Genomic DNA, 16985 nt, shown 5'->3' on the forward strand with positions numbered 1-16985 from the left:
ATTTATTCGTTTATTATGCAAGCAGGAATTGCATATTGTATCATAAAATCAAAGGCCAACATAGTTCAGATATCTTTAGCTATAATTAAGACTTCCAAGTACTTTACAAGATTTGAGAGAGAGGAATACTATAAAATCTATAGACCTTATTCATTAAAAAAAGCCGCTTATGTAATCAATTCACATTTTTCTGTGTGTTTTATGGCATCCTGGAATATCTGCATTCAATATACATTGGGCAAACTCAGGTATATTTATAACTTTTGGATCTACAACTGTAGATGGGATATGACTGCTAAAAGGTAGGTCTGTTTTTATGCACGTTATTATTTATTATGTATATCACAGTAGCACCCAAACTACACATGTTTAATGTCTCTCAGGTCAGTCTCCATTCTGGAGGAATGGAGATCAAGGATCTGTCCTTGATTTGTAGCTGAGCATCAGCAGGACTGGTGCTTTGGTTTGTTTACCAGTGGTGGGAGGAACTCTGTGAAATAAGTCAGGTATTTTTAAAATGGAGTTTGTTTGAGGACTGCCCTCAGAAGCAGCTCCTGCTCTCCTGACCTCTGACCTCCATATCTTCTTTATGGCCCCCAAAGGATCCAATCCCATGTCCCTCACCTGGCTGATTTTTATGTCAAGCCCATTGAAGCCTCTAACACAGATATATTCCTTTCTTTAGCTCTATACACCCATCCTGAAAGGGCACCCCAGGATCCTGACATCCTCCTGGTGTGCAGGCCAGTGCTGCTGTCCCTGTCCCATGCACCTTGCTTTGTCTTGCTGCACACCTGTGCTAGTGCTGGTCTGAAAAGAGCAGTTCTTGAAGATTTTAGAAGGGTGCATCAGTGCCAGCAGCCCAGAGAGTCACAGCCAGTCTAATTTACAAGACAGGGCAATGTCAGCCACAGCTCCTTACTCTGGCAGGGTAATATTTCCTTACCATATCAGTGAGGCACTTATGTAAGAAAAAGGAGAACTGCATGCTAACATTGGCAAAAAAAATTGAGAGGTCCACATATCACGAGCTCTTGTATGAATAATTTAGTTAAAATTAGCATCATTACTGCAATTGAAATGAATGGTTTCTGAGCTGTTGATTAAGATACTAATTTTGAAGGATTTCCATGCCATTATCATCCCAAAATTGTCTGATCCACTAATATGGATACCCACATATTTGGTAAAAGGCATCTGGAGTAGAAGAGGGGAAGGGAAGTATGCTCAGAAGGCCTCTACCTCATATCCAGGCAAGCCTAGAGGGATTCTAACCCATTGTACCACTTCATGGTTTTCTTGCTTTAAACTGAGCAGTGTCATCTTCACAGTTTAAAGGAATCTGCTCAACTGAGAGGGTGGTGGTGGCCTCCAGTCATGCCTGGGAAGTGCCTGTATATTTGCTGCCTGTATCTGTTATTAATTTGTGTCTTAAAATAAACTTGTAGGCACTCCCACAGGAACTTGAAGTTGAAAATATATGAAGGATTGGCAGGATCATATTCATAATGATGATTGTTCACATTTGTGATCAGGTTTTTGATGCTGAATATGTACTGTACAGTTTCATGACAGATTTTTTTCTCTAATAATCAGCCTTACTGCTAAACATCTAAAGCAGGATGATGTAAAGAACAAATTACTGCACTACAGTTCACTACAATAGGAGATTTATTTATCCAGGGAGATTTCAAGTGGACATTTAGATACTGCCACAGTGACAGATAAATTAGCATGGGAAAGTGCTGCTGAATCTACTTTCCAATAGATCTAGCACGTTAGCAGAACACCATGGGCTGGAAAAAATTATAATCTACAAATGGAAAATTGCAATATACTGAAATCTAACCAGGGAGTCAGAGGAACATGTCTCCTGGAATGGCTCCTGTGTTGGCAGAAGTGACTGGGCAGTGATCCCAGAGTGTGTTAATCTCCAGTCATGAAGCTAACACAGGAAGGTCATTTAGTTATTAGGAAAATAAAACAGGTTTTATAAATTGGAGTGTAGCGATCATGAAAGGATTACACTCCTACCAGTTTTGCTCAGGACTGTCCACTGGCTGTGGTTAGGGCAGCAGGACTGCCTGTTAGAGATTGTCTCCAATCTGCAGGACAGCCCAGCTTGCAATCACACAGTTTGGCTTTCTGTCTTTGCCCAAAAAAGGCAGTCCCTGAATGTTGCCAAGATTTGTGTCTGAGAGTGGCATCTGGCAGGAGCTACAGCCATGACAGAGAGGGTGTTAACAGCTAAAGAGAACAGGCAATTGCTGTTCACTGCTTTAGCTAGCACCTTCCTCTCATTTTATTTGGTAATACAAGCATTACCCATGTATCTTATAACAGCTCTCTGCACAAGGTATCCTCTGGATGTCCCTTGGCCTCCAGGAGCATCCCAGGACATGATCACTGGGAAGTCTGAGTAGGAAAAATAAAGGCCAGGATACAAGAGTGTAACACTTCTCACCAAATTTTAGTGATTTATATGCAGTTGATTAAATTATTTATTCTATTTATGGATTGAAACAAGAACTTTCACAGGAAAGCCACCTCAGCTCTCCACCTTACAGAGGACAGGTTTAGTTCCGTTTAGATTTTAGGAAAATTTCTTTTTTTGTGAGGGTAATGAGGCACATGGACAGGTTATCCAGAGCTGTGAATGTAAGTGTTCCAGATGAGGCTGGATAGGGTTCTGAGCAACCTGGTCCAGTCAAAGGTACCCCTGCCTTGTCAGGACGTTGGAATGAGATGGTCTCTAAGGTTCCTTTCAACACAGTCCATTCTATGATTCTATGATGGGATAAAAAACCTCCAAGCATGAATAATGCACAACTTGTCTTGGCAACCTGTTTCAAAACCTGGCAGACCTAAGGTTTTTGGCACATGCTAATTTGTGAGCTGTCCCTGGACATCTGACAGAAGCCCTACAGCACCAAAGACCACTCATTGGCTTTTGTCATTTATCAGCATAGACACAAGCCCTCAGATTGCCAAGTGGGACCCCCCTAGATGGGGTAGGACCATCGCTGAAGCAAGGAATGCAGCCTCTCCCCACCATCCTGGCCTTAGACTCACACATCATAGAGAGAGTTGAAAGAGATCAGAAAGAAAAAAATATTGTTTTCACTACATCTATGTTTTCATTTGCTTCATATTTTAGGAGCCATAAGACAAAAGGGCAAGAAAGGAAGCTACAAATCCTTTTCAAAAGGCAGAGAAAAGAAATGAGCAGCAACAACAAGAAGAAAAAAAGAAAAAAGGTAAATTTGAAATATATCCTTAACTTCTAAGCTGTAGAGCCAAGCCTTGGTTATTGTTAATGAACCATTAGCCCTGTCTTAATCACAACATCTCTTTCTTTTGTTCTCACACCCCACTGCTTTTTCGCAGCCGGACACACTTGGGTTTTCAGAAGTGACAGCACTCCTCATGAGCATGGCTCACGCTGGTTATAATGGACACATCTGTGCTTGCAATGTTTGTCTGTCATATCCACTGTTTGCTTTTAGCAGCACGAGAGGAGAGTGTGGCAGCCTGTGTGTGTGTGCATGTGTGGGAGCAGCAGCGAGAATGCAGAGACTACTTAAAACCCTGCTAAGCTGCTCTGTTTCTCAATACTGTATTTATTGCAACTCACTTTGTAGTCAGATGAATGGAGTATTTTTTTAAAGGAATTTTACTCCCAATTGTTTTTACTACAACATAAATTTGCTGACTCTTTATTAGACAGTAAGAACTTGGGCAACCCTTTGTGAGACTTGATCTTCTATTGAAATGTGTTCAGCTTTGCCCTGGAAGTTGGCCTTTCAGTTGAAAAACAAAAGCTCACAGGCAAAGTTCCCCATACAGTCACAGTGTTGGTTTTCCCTGCACAAGCCTTCCTCCAGCACTCCTCCTCAAATGAGTTCCCTGTGGCAGTGTCTCTGCTGCTGAGTGAAACATGGCCAGGGCGTGCTGTTAAATTGTGAGCACAGTTCTGGGCATGGTTTTGGGCATGGTTTCAGCCCTGGCCAGCGAGCAGCTCTTGCACAGTGCCTGGCAAGGTGTGGGGAGCTGCCTGAGCGATCTGGCTGCAGCAATGCTGATGTGGTGAGAGTGTGAGTCATGCCACGTCCTTTTGGCCCCCTGCCACAGACTGGCCTCCAGTATTTACTCGAGGAGATGCAATCACACTATCTGCCCTTTTTTTCCCTTTCCTTTTTTGTTTTTTTCCTTCTCTTTTTTTTTTTTCCTTGTCTTATTTTCTTATTTTTTTCTCTCTCTCTTTTTTTTTTTTTTAGTTTCTTTTTCTCTCTTTTTTTCTTTTCTTTCTTTGTTTTTTCCCTCCCCAGCAACAACTTAGATTACCATTGTTCTGAGCTGTGATTCTGCACTGAAGGTTGCATGACTGATGATTTGTGCAGCTTTGGAGTCTTTCTCACCTGTTTGCAACTCTGTTTTTACCCTACAGCAATTTCACCGACCCTGTGTTTTCACTGAGTGAGGTGAAGGAACACCCCACATAAGTGCTCTACATAAATTTGACTGTTGTTCTTGAAACAATAGAAAGAAACACAACCATACTCTTACATAGGGAAAGGATAAATAAACCCTGTTCTTTTTGCTCTCCTTGATAATTATAGTTTTGCTACCATATTTTTTAAAACAGTTTTTATTTTTCTTATATTTTATCTAGAATTTGCATTTCACATAATCATAGAAACAGAGAATGTTTTGGGTTGCAAGGGACCTCAGAGACCATTTAGTTTCAATTCTGCTGCTATGGGTAGGGAATATGTGGATATGTAGTTCATGCAGTTTTTTACCTTCAAGTTAATCCTATAAATTAGCATGTAAGATACAAAGGGATGAAAAGTCAGCCTTAAAGCACATTTAGATTTCATTTCATCCTTTTGTGTGTCTTCCTACCATCATTCATTCAATCTGCTGCTATGTCCTCTTTTGTATATTGTATCCTAGCAATCCTTCAGGACATATCCAGAATATTTATTAGCTAAAATGGATATTGTGAATCTAATGATGCTAAATATCAAATTATTTCCTTATTGGCTGAATATTCCTGGATTAGTAACATGCTGCTTTGAAATAACCAATATTTCAGACATAAACTGATTCTTCTGTATTTATTATTTATATCATTAAACCAAAGAGTAATAAATTGAAATAATAATATAAACTAATGTTAAAAAGATTAATAATTTACTTTTACTTAGGGATGCTGATAGCTGGGAGAGGAATGGCAAATATAATTAAAGTTGCATAACTCTTCCATTCCATCCATTCTTTAATTCTCTCATAGTTTTCTTAATTGATCATTATCCATTCTAAACACTTGTATTCATAGTTTCTGTCTGTAAGTGATTTTTTTTTTGGTGAAAATCTATGTAAAAAATATTCCAGCAATTCTTGAGAATAACAAAACTACAAAACCCAAAACTCAAAACAATCCCACAAAAAAAGCCATTATTTTCCTCATAAAAAGAATAACTCAAAAAGTCTGTCTTTTATGAACAGCCTTCATTAAGATTGCTTGAGGAGGAGGATGAAGAGCCAAATACTTTATTGTTACAAATGGGGAAATGTCGATAGGAATAACAGGACTTGTTTTCATTTTTTTCTACAGGACATTCAAACTTGACAGATTTTCACGTGCAGCAAATCTGGCACATAACCTGCTATGGAAATGGGCACTTTTGAGACAAAGTGGTTTGGTAAACACTGGCTACCTTTTGACCAGAATGGGAATCTTTGGCAACTCAACCCTGTTTACCTGGTGTTTATTTCTTGTATGTAGCTATGAGCTGTTAATCAGCACTGCACAGCTGTGCAGTGAGTGAGAAACAGTTCAAAAATTTCAAAATTTTCTAAATTTAATTTCTAAATTTAATTTTTTAAAATTAATTTTTAATTAATTAAAATTTAATTAATTTTTAAATTAATTTTTAATTTTAAAATTAATTTTATTTTCTAATTTTAATTTCTAAAATTAATTTTTCTAAAGGGTTAAACAGATGTTTTGCCCTCCCAAAACTTGAAAGGCAAACAAGCCTTTGACATACAGAGCATCCAACATCACTAAAATGCCTCTCTGAAAAGAATGAATAGATTCATCTTAGTAGGTCACATTTTACATGTTGCAGAGTTTAGTTACTGCATGGATTTTGCATATACTCTAAACTAAGAAAAGAAATTTAGCTTAAGTCTTGATTGAATGGTCAGTGATCACCACTAGTAGAATTTTCCACTTCTGCTACCTTTTTCTTCTTTACTCTATATTTTGGCATTTATTGACATCTGCATTCAATTTGACTGAGTATGTAATTGTAAATACAGTGAAAATAATAAGATCCTTTTTTCTTAGAAGAATGTTAAGCAATCAAGTCAAATAGTTTGATTTTGCCCCAGAAACATTCTCAGCATCATTTATTTAGAAAAGATAAAGATTTTTAGAAAAGCTGTTTCTGTCTTCAACCATCTATCATTGAGCAAAATTGTACTGGTTGTCTGTAGGTGGAACAGATCAGTCTTAATACCAAAAGTAGACTGTGGGCTTTGCTAGCCACCTGTCAGCTAAAGACCAACACAGTAAAGATCAGGTTTGGAGAAGAAGCTGAAAAATACCTCAGAGAAATTTGTCACTGCTATAAATTCTGATACAATGATATTATTGACAGTGGAAACCTTATTTTAACCATTCAAATATTAGGCATTTGGTGTAAATTGGTTACTGAAGTCCATTGTGTAGGCAGTGGAGAAATAGATATGAAACTTTTTGGATGGTGATACACCTCTGCTTTCAGACAATGGTGGTGATACAGGATAGACTGTCCTCATCAGAAGGTCCTTTTGATTCCTTGAGATTTGGAGACATGTTTGTACATTCCTGCAGGCACCTAACCCTTAAGCTGCTAAAGTCAGTGAGACAAATCCCAGAGCAGGTTCTCTAATATCAGCAACAGTCAGACATAACCTACTGGTTGAATTCAGCAGTTTGTTAAATGATCCCTTCTCATTTACAATAATATCAATATTTGGCCATGCCACGTAACAGAAGTGAGAGGGGACAGGTGACATGTGAGGAAGCTGTAGATGTTTCACACAATTAGGAGCAGTTTCTGTGAATACTGAGTCTCAGAAACATTTTCTTCTAATTTCTGCCACATTCCAGGTGGAAATTGCTGCACTCCTATCATTAGTACTATTTATTGTATACCTAAAGTACCCTAGTTGGCACAGAGGTCACTTTCTGCCCTTTTATAAAATATGGAATATTATCTTTAAGAAGTGGTTAATTTTTACCTTCATTCCCACATTCACTTCCTTAGGCAACACTAGATCAGTTTTGAATTACGGTTTTGTGTCTATCATTAGAATTAATATTTTCAGCTGTCTAATATGTCTAATCCAGAACAAGACCTTTCCCTTGTATATATTTTTTCCATCTAATTTTTAGTTATCTTTAAGAACACATCATGCTATATATGAAAACAGAATGTCTTCTGTATTGGTATGCACACACATAAAAGGAAGGTGTGAAAAAGAGCCCATTTCATAGTTCTGAAACCAGTGATCACTATGTGTCACATGAGATCACCCCACAGCAAGTAAGAAATTAGAAATGTTGGGGTCTTCTGAACACCAAATTTTCACATCAGATTGGCACAGAGTTGTTTAGCACAGATGTTTCTGTAATTGTGATACACTGGGAAAATTCTCAGTGTTCCAACTTCAATGGCTCCCAGACTCACACTTCCACCTGTGTGGTTTGGTGGTCTGCTGTGGACACACTGGCCTGTAATGTGAACCATGTGCTAACATCTGCATGGCTCAAAAACCTGTTAAACTCCCCTCTTTCCTCCCCCTCTTCTCCTCACATCTTTAGGCTTGTTTCCTCATTGCTATTTTTATGTTTAAAGGATTTACAAAATGGAGAAAATACAGAGTGCAGAAATCTCATGGGATTGGAGATGTGGGGAGGAGTTGGTCAGGTACTTCCAGTTTGGTAGAGAATTAAATTTGCTCATTGCTCTGTGCAGGGCATGCAAGGGTCTTTGGAAAGAAATGTGGTGGTGCTCTTTGTAATTGGATTTCTGGGGAAAAATTAGCTTCTTTTTTCAGGTTAAAGTTCTACTTTAAAAAATATATGTGTGCAAATAAATTTCAATCCATGTATCTTTCTTGTAAGCTGGTTTTTTTTGGCCAACACTGCTATGATTCCTACTAACTCTGACATAAAACTTTGCCTAAGTAGAGCTCAGTTTGCTTTCAGTTTTCATTGTATACTTGTCAGAGGTTCGGTGCTGAACGCACCATTGTGCACGTGTATGTTTGTGTGAACAGAAGAATCTCAACCTCATAACACAGGAAATGTAGACCAATATTTTGGTAACACTTTTATAAACAAGTAGCAGGACATGGGTCCCAGAAATGCATAAATAATTTCCATTTAAAAAAGATGTATGTAAAAATCTTAGTAGATAACAGAATATAACACACATAAATTCAGAACAATTCTCTATTAAAAAAATTAAAAAAAGAGCAAAAGACTAATTTTCCCTCAAAATCCTGGTAAAAGAAAGACAAGTTAATTGTATATTGCTTATGTTTATATATATACTCTCACTTACTGCTTACTATTTTGTACAGGTACCATAAAATTGATAATATTTACAGCCAGAGCATTTTGGCAATTTTCCTACAGAATATATGTGCACTGGAAAATTGCTGATTCACAAAGAATTTCTTCTACAGGAGAAAAAGTTTTAGTTAAATTGTTTTTAAAGGAAATATACAGAGCTATTTTGCTAAGATCAAACTTATTAATTTGTTATTTTCCAAAATATTTTTTTCAATGTTATTTATTTTAAAATTTGTTTTTAACTATAAAGTATTGCTAAATTTTTTTCTCTTGAAGGCATAATTAACTGGCTGAAAATTTCCCTTCCCTTCCCTTCCCTTCCCTTCCCTTCCCTTCCCTTCCCTTCCCTTCCCTTCCCTTCCCTTCCCTTCCCTTCCCTTCCCTTCCCTTCCCTTCCCTTCCCTTCCCTTCCCTTCCCTTCCCTTCCCTTCCCTTCCCTTCCCTTCCCTTCCCTTCCCTTCCCTTCCCTTCCCTTCCCTTCCCTTCCCTTCCCTTCCCTTCCCTTCCCTTCCCTTCCCTTCCCTTCCCTTCCCTTCCCTTCCCTTCCCTTCCCTTCCCTTCCCTTCCCTTCCCTTCCCTTCCCTTCCCTTCCCTTCCCTTCCCTTCCCTTCCCTTCCCTTCCCTTCCCTTCCCTTCCCTTCCCTTCCCTTCCCTTCCCTTCCCTTCCCTTCCCTTCCCTTCCCTTCCCTTCCCTTCCCTTCCCTTCCCTTCCCTTCCCTTCCCTTCCCTTCCCTTCCCTTCCCTTCCCTTCCCTTCCCTTCCCTTTCCTTGTGAAATTAGAGAATTTGAGCTCTTCAATCAGGATTTTTTTTAGGCACACTTAAAAAGACATAATTATACATTATTAAAATGGCAGTTTTACCATGGAAAAGTCCTTATACTGATAATAAAATTTTCAATATAAGTATTTTTATATAGGTTGAACAGTCTCTAACCTGGAAAGGTCAGTTTTGTTGTACTAAAATGCTACATTTTGAACTTATATATCAGTTAGGAGTGCCACATTTGTCATCTAAAACTGTGTCACCTCGAAAACCCTTTGGGTAGGCAGGAGTGAAGCCCCTAAAGACTTAAGCATCCCTCTTCTCCTTGCTGCTGGTAATATTAAAATAACAATAAATTAAATTAAAATAATTTAATATTAACAAAATAATATTAAAATAACAGGCAAAGATGGATAAAAGCCTTTGTTCCTGAGAGGCAGAGCTGCCTCTCTGGGAGCTTCCCACATCCCAGGGAAATGGCTGAGCTCTTGGCAGCCCTCCTGGTCCCCACTGACCTTGGGCTAACGCCTCACCACGGGGTCACTGGACAACAGATTCATCACCCTGAAAATGCCAGTTTCTCAAGGGTTACACAAACAACCTCCAGTCATTAAAACTAACTATAAAAAAACCCCATTGTCCTTTTTTTAAAGTGGCTGAGTCACAGTTTGAGAATGGAAAGTGGACAAAACCACTGAATAAACTCATCTTAATAAATAATTTGTTTACTTCTATTTATCAGGGCTTGTAGATGACAGCAGAAGTGGAGATGGCTGTGAATACCCTCTGTTTAGAGCTGTTACAGTGACTATTTTTTCATATTAAAATTAGAGCTAACTCCAACTAACATTGCAGAAAAAAAGAAAAGTGATTTTCTTCTACAAATGATTTGCTAAACTTGTTTTATTCTGATGGTGAGACATGAGTCATGGCTGAAGGAATAATAACCTCTCATGTACTATGAAGCAGATTCTAGCTCAAGAAGAAGGAGGTTTAAGCTGGCTGAAATAGCAGTGATTTGATATGATTAGATTAGATATTTTCACAAAAAGTCCCTTTATGCTGAAGTTCGGTTTTTAATTGACCAGGATATCAGAACTTTGACTAGTTGTGCAAATGTTCAGACAGAAGTAGGTGTCATGTTTTAACAGGCACAGAATTTCCATATAAATACAAACATTCTGGACATGATTGTCTGAAATATTTTGATTTAGAAAAAAAGTAACACAAAAAAGTATTTCTATTTTTCACTGAAATTGGCTGTGTAGACAAAAAAAACCAAACCAACACATCAAAACTAAAGACAAGAATTTAAATGTTGTGGATTGGAATGTACATCTTTAAAGAGAACTGAGAATTCAGTAGAAATAATTCTTACATTCCTTTTTTGGGCACTTTCTTTCTTTCTTTCTTTCTTTCTTTCTTTCTTTCTTTCTTTCTTTCTTTCTTTCTTTCTTTCTTTCTTTCTTTCTTTCTTTCTTTCTTTCTTTCTTTCTTTCTTTCTTTCTTTCTTTCTTTCTTTCTTTCTTTCTTTCTTTCTTTCTTTCTTTCTTTCTTTCTTTCTTTCTTTCTTTCTTTCTTTCTTTCTTTCTTTCTTTCTTTCTTTCTTTCTTTCTTTCTTTCTTTCTTTCTTTCTTTCTTTCTTTCTTTCTTTCTTTCTTTCTTTCTTTCTTTCTTTCTTTCTTTCTTTCTTTCTTTCTTTCTTTCTTTCTTTCTTTCTTTCTTTCTTTCTTTCTTTCTTTCTTTCTTTCTTTCTTTCTTTCTTTCTGTCTTTCTTTCTTTCTGTCTTTCTTTCTTTCTTTCTGTCTTTCTTTCTGTCTTTCTGTCTTTCTTTCTGTCTTTCTGTCTTTCTTTCTGTCTTTCTTTCTGTCTTGTCTTTCTTTCTGTCTTGTCTTTCTTTCTGTCTTGTCTTTCTTTCTGTCTTTCTTTCTGTCTTTCTTTCTGTCTTTCTATCTTTTCCATAATGGAAAATCTAAGGTGTGTAAGTAACTTTCAGAAGACTGTTCTTGTTTAGTGGAATTCCCAATGTAATTAACTGCACACCTGAACCTCAAGCATCCTGGTCTTTTACATTTTATTAAGAGAAGGGATGTGAAGCCTGTGTAATGATAGATAAAATTATGAGTTACAATGTTGTTGTTACAACAATGTTACAACAATGAAGGTTGTTAAACCTTCTGGAATGTTCACCTGTTCATAAAAAAATATTATGGTGGTATAAAATTTTATCTCATTGTAGATGATAATTCTGTTCTGCTGAAAGTTTAATACAATTAATACAATAAAATTAATTAATTGTTAACATAATTAAACAGATTCTAGAGTGTCTATCTCAAATGGTCCAGTGACCTATGAAAGAAGTTATATAATTTAAAAGAATCCTGTGTTTATGTCAAGTATTGAAAAGTTCCAGTGTCTACACAAGGGGGTAAGTAAAAGGATTCCCCAGTTTCTGTAGTGTTGCACTCTAAGATGCCTCACATTTGTTAAAAGTCACTCATTCTCTGGGATCACAAAAAGAAGGTAAATTCACACAATTTGTCACAATTAGAGATATGCCTCCTTTTTAGTTATTTTTTTCTCTGCAAATGACCTCCTTCACTGCAGGATATGAAGATGTAACTTATGTACAATAATGAATTAGCTCTTAAGATTTCTGGACTTGATTCGTTTCTGTTTCATGTACCACAGGCAGAAGCTGACACCAGATTTAAGTTCCTAGCTGACTTTTAATAAGTGTTGCATCCTTTTAAAAGGCAAAATAAACTTTCCAATATGTGTGAAATAGTATTTCTTACCAGAAGCAATGGACCCATTGCAGCACTTGAATGCTTAGGTTAGAATTCATATGCTTTGACTTTGAAATTTAGATTCTCTGCCATGTCTTGTAAAGGACTCTTGGGAGCTTGAATAAACAGTTTTGAAGAAAATGCTTTGCTTTAATGATGTTTGTGTTTTCTTTGTAAACTGCAATGGAACCTGGTAACCCATGGAGGACACTTGCAGCTCCAAAGTTTTCATCTATAGCTGAGAGAGAGGAGGTTATACTGAACTCAGCACTCAGAGCTTGAGATTGATGCTTTCATATGAAATTTGAAATTCATAAAAAGCATAAATGGACATTCTTTCCTCCACTTTAAATTGCAGCAGATATGGTGATAAAAACTGTTTGCTAAAGGAGTATCTGTGGAGGATTGCAAAGGCTTCAGGAAGCTTTTTGCTGCAGAAGAGCTGATCTACCCTGTCCTCTCAGACCTTGAGAAAAACAGTAAGAAACTTGATACTTTAGGACTGAGAGGAAATAACATAAAATATTTTTTTTTTTTTCTCTGAGGAGACCTTTTATATCAGTTTATGTTTAGCTGGAAAAAAAAAAAAAAGCAGCAAGAAGAGCTGGGTAGACAGCTGGGTTAACAGTAGGCAAGCACTTGCAGCCTGGTGACATTTGTGAAAATAACAATATTTTTCATTTGTAGACTCTTCATTTAGGCAGCCAAGCTTTACAAGCGAGTGAGATCCCTGCAGAGTGAGATCCTTTCAAAGGGTAAACTAATGTGTCTTCATACCAGATGCCTTTTTCCTTGCTCATTTATGTCACTTTCTTGCTACCCTGTGTACTTTTTTGAGCTTTTCTGAACTATTGCATTTTTTCAAAATGACTGACAGATGTTGTGGATTGAATGTCTATGGCACCAATATATAAGCTAGTCAGTTCTGCAGAGGAAAACAAAAAATAAACCAAAAACCAAACCAAACCAAAAAACCCAAACCCAAACCAAAAAACCATAAGAAAACCAAAAAACCACCAGCACCAAAAAGAAACCAACCAAACAAAAACCCCCAAAAGACCCAAAACCAAAGAGAAACAAAAAACTCAAAGAAAACAAAACAAAACAAAACAAAACAACCAAAAAACAAAGCCCCCAAAAAGCCACCACAAAAACAAAAACCTAGGTCCAAATACTTGGCTTTATGCTCTTTGCTTTCTCCAGCTCCCACAATCTGACTTAATTTCACTGTCTCCTTCAATACTTATAAAAGCAGTGCTCACCTCAGACCTGACCTGCAGCAGCTCTTCCTGCTGCCAACTCGCAGTAAAATTTATTGCCTTGTTTTATCAGATGACATGAAACAATGCCAGCAATTTCTCCAGTGTTATCTATATGTGATCAAACAGCACTTAAATTACCCACACTGAGCAAAAATATGTTGTTTTCTCTTTAGTATTTTCAACCTGTAAAGTCTACTGGAAGCATACTTCTTTGACAACAGAACTTATAGGCGGAAGCTTGTCAAGAGGAATACTTGACAAGCCAACATTCGAAAGTGCTGGGAAAAGGAATCTTATTTTATACTGCAGAACTCTGCAGTATCATTTGCTTTAGAGGTCAGCCAGCTAAAGTTATTTATTGTTCAAAAGGTGTTTTTAATCAATTTGAAAAAGTATGGCTTCTCTCCAACTATGCCTCCCTTCTCCACAAGCACCAGTAATCAGGATTAAAGAAGTTTAAGTAACAACAAACCAAGCTTTGTATTTGTGCCTTGTGTCAACTCACACTGCTGTAGGAAAAGGAACACTGATCTTTCTTTTGTTGCAATGCACTTAAAATGAAGTAGGAAAAAAATCATCATGAGTATTTTCAAATATCCTCCAAAATCCTCCAAGCCCTCTGTTTTACCGTGCTTTACACCTAGAATCTGATCACTCATTCCTTAAACCTAAGAACACATGAACATTTGCAGTGGAGTGAGGCAAATATACCTGTTCTCATGGAAATGGAAGTCAGTAAAGTCTCTGTGTGCATCAGCACCCTGCAGACACACTGACAGGAATCCATAGAGAGGACAGTCATGTTCATGCCTTGCTGTGACCATGCCTCTGAAGCTGCTTCAGACCTTTTGCTCTTGATGCAGCTCTGCATAAATGCAGTGATGTACCTTGCAAACCATGGGGCTGTCCCAACATTGCACTCTTGCACATCTCCGCCAATATGAGTGAGACTCTTTTGCTTCTACAATAAATTATCATGTATTGTATTTTTCTTCTGTTTCCTTCTTTCTTCCTTTCTTTTCTCAAAACCTCACACATTTTGTTGCATTTACACTAACCCAACTTCCCCTTTAGGCAGGGAATATCTATTAGTATCTGCAAAAGTGTAATTGAGGCACAATAAAGGTTAAGTGATGTACCTGTGGTCACGGAGAAAGTCCAGGGAAGGTAATCACCTTGGCAACTTGAAGCATCTACCTCCATCTAACTCAAACCCCTTGAACTGTCCATTTCCTTTCACTGATGTACTGAACAGCAGAGCCAAAATAATTTCAGTAGTATCCCAGGACAAATTAAATGCTTTGAATACTTTGCCCCATCTTCAGATTAGCACTCCCTTTCTTTACTGCCAGGTTATAAAGATGTGTCAGCATACAGATCAAATTCTGTACTTGTTCTAAACAAACCTTGAGGTTGCCCAGTTGCAGTTCTTGGCAGGAGATTGTTTAAACTCAGAGAATGCTGGTCCACTGTTGTATCTTCATGTGTTGCACACTGTTTAGTTATGTGTTGTCTAAGTTACCATTCAACACACAATCTAAGTTCTGATAATGACAAGCTATATGAAAGAAAAAAGCTGAAAGGAAAAAGGGAATAGTGGCTAGCTTCTGCACTCCAGGTCAGTGGGAGTTTATGTGTGTAGAGAAAACTCTAGCACTGCTACAGTCAATAGGAATTTTGCCTTTGGCTTCAGAGGAGCCAGATTTTCACCCACAGACCTTCTGTGTGATGTGTTCTCATCTTCCAAAAATCTATGTTGCTTATTTTATTTGCTTATTTTATTTTTTTTAGTTTGATGGTAGAAAGTAAGTTCAAAAATGAATTGCTACTCACAGTTCAGTTATTTAGATGTATTACCCTTCATTTTCGTAACTTGGTCTATTATGTTTATTTTTATCTTTCTTCCTTGCTTCCCTTTTTTTCTTTTCCATTGTGGTTTTAGTTACTTCTGGAGAGTTTTATAAACTTACCTTCTTTTAGCAAAACATTTGAAAACAACCATGCTTTAATAAGAAAAATTTTCCTTGCTCCTTCCCCACAAACAAGTTGTCAGCTATGTAAAAGCTAAACAGTCAAGAGGTATTTATTTAATTATGATTTTATGTACTTATTTAGGAGGGTTTATTAGGTTAGGCTATTTAAAACTGGTTATATTTAAAAATATATGCACTGTACAGAATTATATTGGACTTGTATAGTCCGTAATACTAGAATACTATATCAGCATTTTGGTTCTCTACCAATATTTCAGGGATTTTTATTTATGTTGAAGTTGAAGACATCTTCATGGAGAAATCCTAATAACTTTAACAATGCTCTACCTGTAGTATGCCTTTCCTACTGAATAAAGCAACCAAATACAATATGACTGAATATTGTGCCTTTAATACTGTGTGAGCATTTCTGATCTGTCTTCAGTCCTTCTACATTGAAAAGTATGCTGGGAGAAGAATTGTCCTTTTAAATTCAGAGAGGCTGGAATTCAGTTCATAACTAAGGTAGAAAGGGATTGGAAATTGTCTCTTGCGAGGACTATTCCTATCTTTCAGCTGGCTGTGCCAGGGAAAACACCTTCTGTGGTGTTAGTCCTGGTCCATGTGAGTGGGACTGCTGTGAGCATCTGATTCCCAGCAGAAATGAGCTGGCACATAGGAGCTGGAATAATCTGGGGCAGCTATTCCTGTGGGCCAGTGCAGAGGAGCAGGAGCTGCATCACAGCTCAGGATGCAGCCTGGTGAGCTGCCTCTGCAACACCACAAGTGCCTGTGCTTGCAGGAAGGCTGTGGCTGATTCCTAAATAAGCTGGTGGTGCTCACTGGAGTTTTTTTTTGATATTCCACGTGACCTACTCCCATTGGACTGGAGTAGAATGAAAACCAGGGAATTTGTTAATTACAGATTAAATAGCTGAAACTTTTTGGTATTGGCTGCAATGAAAAACTGCTGGCTGTGGATGTAGAAACCACTACTACTAGGGTATTGAAATTATTCTAGTCAATGAAATTAAAAAGTAATTTCATTTGCATTCTCAGAACTTTGTTGAAAAGTTCTTTAAGAAGGGGAGTGGGATTAAAGAAAAAATGTGGGAAGAACAGAGGAATTTTAATGTTTTTCCATCCTGAGCTTTTATAGGAATGGTGCTATTAATGGCTTAGTGAATACTTGTTTGTCTCCATGTGAAGGAAGATGGATGTGTGAAGAGTCACCCAAGTTCCAGGGAGAAACTGAGCAAGACAGATTAGTCCCACCTCAGCCTGACACCTGGGGCACATCCTTATCTAGGGGGGTAAATGGATCAGAATGTTACCGCCCGTTTATTTATTCTCCTTCTGTTTGGAGACTTTCCCTGATTAATTACTCTCTAGTAATTGCTGCTGTTAACTAATGTCAGATCTAATTAACCTGGAGTCCCTTCATCCAGTACCTTCAGCATCCCTTTGCAAAGACGAGGAGGTCATCAGCAAGGAGGTTCTGAGGATGGCCACACTTTACCCATTCGTTTATTTGCTTTGGGCCTTGTTTGCTATTCCTGCTG

This window comes from Cyanistes caeruleus, chromosome 2 (genome assembly GCF_971803275.1).
Source record: "Cyanistes caeruleus chromosome 2, bCyaCae1.hap1.1, whole genome shotgun sequence".
Lineage (NCBI taxonomy): Eukaryota > Metazoa > Chordata > Aves > Passeriformes > Paridae > Cyanistes > Cyanistes caeruleus.